A 7,278-nucleotide genomic window follows, 5' to 3' on the forward strand; every position below is an offset into this window, starting at 1 on the left:
GGGGGATGTGGGGTCTGGTCCCCGAGGGTCGGGGGGAGGCACCCCGAGGGCCGGTCGGCTCCGCTGCGATCGTTTCCATTATTGTAGGGTAAGGGCGAGCCCGAGCCCAGGTGAGGCAGGAGCCCCGCCCGCCACTCGTCCCATCCCGTCGCTGTTGGGTTTTCTACCCCCAGCCCACGTCCCCTGTCGCCTTGGTGTGGGGGCAGAGCGAGGTGAGTTCAGCATTTTTTGTTCGATTGTTTTTCTAACCCGGCACCCACCGGGCGGCACCGCCGCGCATTGTCCCCCGACATCCCTGACAAAGATGGGCTGCGTTAATGGGCAAACCGATGACGGTGGGCAAACATGCTTATCCTCAAATACAGTTGCTAATCTTGCACAATTTCTCATTTAAAAATAAACTCAAATTTTATTCAGTGGTCTGCACGTTGTACTTTCGCAGCAATTACTTCAGTTTATTAAACACATATTTCCACATTTTCATTTTGCATCTACATTTTCCCAGCTCCTTCAGTTTTATTTAATATTTCCTCTACCATTTCATTGTCCTTGCATGTGCTAGAAAATGCTTGTGAAAGTTTCCTAATGTTTTCTAAATGCCCTTTACCTCTGAAATGGAACCTTTTAGTGTCTTCACTTTAGAGTGTACTGTACTTAATTTCTTGATTCTTCCATACTTTTAACTGTAAATTTTAACAAGCTGGCTTTAGATCTGTGCTTCAATACTGTGCTTCCTTCCATCTATTATGGAATGACAGATATGCCTGCCTTGCTCTTCATTGGTATCTAAAATGAAAAAATAACCAAAACATAAATATTAAACAATGAGAAGAGGAAACTATTTTAAATGATCAGTGTTTCAGCCCCAGACGTCACCATGCCAGAGAGGATATGGTTCTGTGCATCTCCAGGACCCACAGGGATCAGGGGACGGTAATCACTGCCACTGTCCTGCCAGCTGTAAGAGCAGGAGCCTCAAATAACAGGAATATGAGTGGATCTACGAGAGGAGGAAAGGTTGAGTGTGTTGTAAGTATACTAGATACCCCAAGAGAATATAGATAAATATTGATACAGAATAGAACACTGATAAAATGGCATTAGAGCACCATCCTGTTGTTCACTCATGTTTGCTTTCTGCAACATGGTGTAACAATAGGTCAAGGTTCACCAAAGCCAAGGCAGCGACCAGGGCATGTGGTTCCTGTTCATTTTAATGTATTTTATTCTCTACGTTATTTTCTCAGTGTTCATTGCCAAAAATGTATTTTCTTCACTTTCCTGGGCAAATGCCTTAAAGATGCCTCTGCTCTATTTTTAGAATTGTTTCTGAGGCTGTATTTAAATGTGGCCATCTCACCAAGCAGCTTCTGATTCCATGTGGGTTTTTCCTGTATGAGTGTTACCACCAGCCTTCTACTCAAAACACTAAGTGCTTTTTACCTCTCATTTGTCATAACTGAGGCTGCAAGTTGGCATGGCTTTTTTACTGCATTTTGTATTAAGGAACTCAGTAGAAATATTGTGTCTATACAGAAATAAAATCAGAGTTGTATGTACATATAATGACAATTTATATCCTTAAGCAGTAGTCAGAACATCTACAACCACAGAAGTGTTTTGAAAGTCTGGGCATTATTTTCTAAATTATTAATTAATTCATATGTGTTTGGTTTTTAAGAAATCCTTCCATGCAGGATGATGGGCTCTGTACAGAGTTCTGAATGTGCTATATGCACTTGGTTATGTCATCCATTCAGGAAAGATGCTGTCCAATGCACTACATCCCCAACTAATAATAGCACAATAAATAGGAACAGCTTGCTCAGCAGCATCAGATGGAGTCAAAGATAATTGTTTTATGCTTCATAAACAATTTAGGCATGTTGTTGATCAGTGAAATATTTATTTAGTCCCTACTGCAGCCAGGTATTCCACCTGAGTGTAAGATCAGAAACAAGCACAAATACTTTTTCTTATTTATAACTTCAGTTTAATATGAAATTCAAGGTAGACCTGCTTCTAGGAGATCCACATCCCCTCTGCACATGATGCAGAGGGTTTTTTTCAGTGTGTGGTAGCATAGTGGGAATTGTTACATTTCCCAAGCAGAAATATAACCTTTTAGACCTAGTGCAAAATATTTCTTTGCTCATAGTTACGTTATCTATCAATACAGCATGTAACACTGAGGACGAAATCCTAAATTACAACAGCCAGGAATTTAACTGAGTGCATTTTTCTTCCTTATTGTCAAAAGGCATGTAAAAGTTTGAGGCTGTAGCTGTGTTTTTGTACCCATTTTTCTGATCCTTCAAAGGTTTGCCCATGAAAAAGGGAGACAGGCAGATTTTGAAAAGCCAAACTTTTACACAAGACACCCTATTTCCTTGCTTGTTAGTAGACATAACTTATTTAGAACAAGTAATCCTTATTCAAAGTTCAAGTCCATAATCTAGAGCCCAGCTCTCTGTTGGCTGCAGTGGCATCTCTCCAGACATCTGTTCTTGGTGTGGGCATCAGTCTCTGCAGCTGGTACCCTGTGGCTTCACCACGTCCACACTGATGTCCAGCAAACCCATCCCTTGAGTCAGAATGCACTGAGGAAGGCTAGAGGAGTTCAGGAGCTTCAGCAACTCTGAATAGTGGCCAGAGCTCTGTGAAATTTATCTGTTACAGGTTGGGAAGCACAGGCATGGAGCTCTGCAAGCTGTGGATTGAGAAAGCTGTCACAGAAATGAAAGCAGGAAGAGATAAATTGAAAAAGATACATTTCTTCTTTGCACCTTGGAGAAGAGGAGCAACTGTCTTTTTGCTGAGGCAGTTAAGGAAAGAGCAGAGATAAACAGGAGCAGGACATAAAAATCAAAGGCAGGTAAAAGCACCATGTTTATCTGCAGGAAATTCAAAAGGGTTCAGGAGGCTGTCACTGTTTTATCATTTTTGTTTTGTTGCAAGTATATTTTGGACGAAGAAAGGTATTATGTAATGACATTTTCCTTTAGATCAGTGGTAATGTAAAAGCCAGGCAGAAGATTCATCTCTGATGTCATACCTTGATTAATCCATTTGATTCTGTAAGATCAAGCTAAGCATATTTTGTCTACCCACAGAGCTTGCTTTGAATAAGTAAACTGAATTTAGATTAAAATACTGGTTTTTGATGGGCAAAGAATAAACCCTCTCTGTGAGAAATCAAAAGAGGTTTGTTTAGGGAGCAGGAGGAACATATCCTGTTACTGAGTCCCTGCACACATTGTTGGGTTGACAGAGAGACATGAGACCAGAGACAACCAAAGCAGACTTGTTCTGTCCACCGCAAGCCTTGCTGTGACAGGAAGAGTGATGCAGAGACAGAGACATATGCTGGGGGGAAACAATCAATGCACGAGGATCAACATTCAATCCAGTCTTAGACTACATATTTTGGGTGCTGATCATCACTAGCCTTCACCTCTTAAGTGTGGCCCCCCAGCTGTTCAGCCATCATTCTTCTTTTATTTCTCCCCGAAGTGCATTCACCCAGGAGAACAAAATCTTGTAGAAAACCTGTTACATAAAGGGATAATGTATGTTTCTGCCTGCAGCTCATTCCAAAATCTTCCTGGTTTTAACACAGCAAGGCCGGTAGGTTTACATGGCTGTTGGGAGCTAAATGCTTTTGTTTCCACATAAAACTTCAGGCTATAAAGTATAAAACCAACAAGAAGTTGATATTATTTTACTGATTCTATTTGAAGGGTCCAATCTGAGGGTGTTAACACCATTTGAATGGAATCTGTGTTTTATGTAGCTTTAATTTGCTAAGTCTGGGCACCAAATTTTAAAATGAGAGTAGCTGGAAATGCAGTTTGATGCCTGAAGTGCTTGTGGTGGCTGCTGCAGTTTAATTAGGTAAATACTAAAAAGGGCTGTGCTGCTTTTATTTAATTTGGCTGTGGACCGAAGAACACTCTTGAAACCCACTCCTTTACAGTACCACTATTTCTTTTTTCACAGAAGCCAGCATTACAAAGCAGTTGAAGGATGGCATAAAAGAGGTCATATGTGCAGGCAATCACAGAGGATAAGGGGGAACACCTGTTTTTCCATCAATTACAGCCTATGAGCTCATGGGGCATATTTATTCTGGGGGCATTACATTTGCTTGGGTAATAGTGCATGAAACATTTCCAGTTTTATAGCAGACAAACCCCGAGAAGGAGCTAATCATGTCTGCACAAATGAAACACAAACATACCCTCCTGGCCATACACGAGGTTAAACGTGGGCCCTATATACACCAGGAGCCAGCAGGAAGCAGTTGGGGAACAACCACTTGTTTGTGGCCACCTGGATAGTACTATTTGCTCGAGGACTGAGGCCAACACAGGCAAAAAAGCCCTGGCAAAATGCAATAGGTGGGGCTGGAGGAGACATGGATGCCTACAGAGAAATAGCAATAATCTGTTTATTTGGTAAGGACAAAGTCCAACTCAAGTATTTTACTGACGGTAATAGAAAGAGCTATTATTTGAGTTCATAATCTGAAGGGGGGCTTTGAAATCCTGACAGAAGAAGTGACCAAAGAAAGAAAATATTCCAAGGAAATATTTTATCATCTTTGTCTACAAACCTGACATTTTAAATTTCTTCATTCTTGTGTTACACATTCAGTAATATTTTATTTACAGTAATGTTTTTATTGTCCTTGATTGCAAGCTCTTCAATAAATCCCTATAGGAAGAAGAATAAATTAATAAATCTGTTGATGATTTATTTTAATAATAACATAACTAATATTTAGCCTTGATGAAAACATTTCTGAGAATTCAAAATTACTGTTTTAGTTACACATTTATTTTAAAGGGGGTGGTTTTGTATGAGTATTTTTAGAAGACTAAGTACATTGATTAATTATTTTAAATGGCTCTTATGCTGTGTTCCTCCTCTTCATGTTCCATTTCAAGTAGGATGAAACAGAGAAAAGACCGGAAAGAACAAAGAGCATGAATACATGAGAGAAGAGAAAAAAATAGATGGAAAAACAGATTAAACCCCATTCAGAGCTATATAAAAAGCTGTATTTAAGAAATACCTTGTCTCTTTCTCTCTCTCTGTTCTTTTTTTTTTTTTTTTTCTTAAGTAATGAATGGGTAACAAAGAATGTCAATAAATGATGAATTTAGGTTAAAATTTCAGAAAATATTTGTTTTGAGGAAAAGATAGTCCAGCTGAAGAAAACTGGGAGAAACTAAATTGCCAGTGATCTTTACCAAAGTCAGAACTGACTGGGTCTATAATATACACAGATAAAAGAATCACAGAACAGAACATGATGGCCAAGGTTGGACAAGACCCTTAAATCCACCACACCACTCCCCAGCCCACCACTCAGCCACGTCCCTAAACTTGCTTGAAATTGCTCTCATTTCTTCATAGAGCATAAAATTCCTCTCCTTATTGTTTCACTGCTTAAAGCACTTAACTTTGGCTGTATTATACCAATGAGGAATAACTAACCTTCCTTAAAATGAGATTAAAATGTCCCCATGCTGGTTTGGCCAACATAGCATCAGACTGCAGAAAAGCCAGGCCTGTGCCTGGGTTTTGCTGCTCCTTGGGGCAGCATCTCAACTGTCTGTGTGACACAACCTGCCCTGCTGGATGACACTTGGCCACACATTATGCTTTTGGGTGCTTTTTCACGTTTTTGGTTGCTTCAAGGGCTGTGCCATCTAAAGGCTGTGCTTAGATGGCTGTGCCATCTAAGAATTCAAGCGGTGCTTTATATCAAATTATTACAATCTAGCATCAAAAGTGCAAGAGTTTGGGCTACTGAAGTACCAGTGATGGTTGGAAAAGGTTTCTTCAAATATCCTTTGAGTCCAGGTTCAGGTGTGACAAAGCAATGGTATTTCAAAGGAAATCATTCAGCCCTGTCCAAAGCTGACAAACACATAAAACATGTCCTTCTGTTTGTGTGTGATGCATGTGGTTGGAAGCATTTTTACTAGTGCTGTGGCAGCCAAAGCAAACACAATTTTTAAGGGTAGGGTATGTATTTTAGAAAACACCTAGGATGCACTAGGAAGCTCAGAGGTTTCCCACAGCACATGGTGATGCACCCCTCCCTCTAACTCTGTCCCATAGAAGGTCTATCCAGGGCCTCTAGGTTCCATGGGTCTTCACCATCTCCTTATCATAGACTTTTCCTGAATCCAGAAAGGAATGCCAAATATGTTTCTTTTATATCATGTACACACTCATCCCACTAAAGCTGCCTGGATCTTGTTGTGCTGGGCTCTGCATCTGTTCTACTGCTGAATTCTTTCCCCGGGGGATTTCCTAGAGAGGTTTTCAAAAACCTGCACCACAGGAAATATAAACTCAAAATAACAAAAAAACCCCAAACATTTAAGGTGTCACCTTAAATGAAAGAGTATAAAGTGCTAAGAGTAAAAAGCTATTAAATATCTTCATATGTGTGGTGTGATGGCCAGGACTGCCTGTCAGGCCTCTACCCTGCTGCTCTCACCCACATTCTTCTCCAAAGGGCAGTGGAAAAGAAATAAGCAGCAGCAGCTCAGGGGTTGAGATAAGGATAGGGAGCTCACTACTTGCCAATTACTGTTGCAGGGTAAACAGATACAATTTGGAGAAAATTAATTTCATTTAGCTAATTCAATTGAATTGGCAAGAATTCATGACTGCTTGGGAATAAGGGTAGGATGGTGAGAGACAAAAAGGAAAACCTGTGCTTTCCACTTCATGGGCTGGAATACGTGATCCTGTGTTTAAGTGTCCTGTGCCACAGCAAATGGAGCTGCTCTGGCCCTGCTGATCTTAGGGAGGCTTCTAAAACTAAGAAGACTTCTGAGAGGTCTCCTTACCAGTCTGTTGGGTCTTGGCTGTATCTGTCCCAGCATTCAGCACCATTAGAGGGGCATGGTTGAGACAGGGACCCATGCCAGCAATAAGCACAGAAGAATGGACTGAGCAGCTTCCCCTTCAATTTCTGCTCATGGGCTTTCAGCTTAGAGGTGTGTCATGGTGTGACTTGGGTTTGCCAACCTTAATATATTAATTTTCTTTTAGAGGCAGGACCAAGGAATAGAGACAAGGCAGGCTTAAAACTTAGAAAGGTACAAGAAGAAATTTATTAATAACACAAAAAAAATATTCATAATAAGATCCCTAGATTGTTCCCTCCTCCCCTTCATTCAACATTTTTTACCAATCAACATTCCAAGAGCACTTCAGTCAGTTATATATCCAAATAATCAGTTCAGTTCACTT

Source organism: Oenanthe melanoleuca, chromosome Z (genome assembly GCF_029582105.1).
Source record: "Oenanthe melanoleuca isolate GR-GAL-2019-014 chromosome Z, OMel1.0, whole genome shotgun sequence".
NCBI lineage: Eukaryota > Metazoa > Chordata > Aves > Passeriformes > Muscicapidae > Oenanthe > Oenanthe melanoleuca.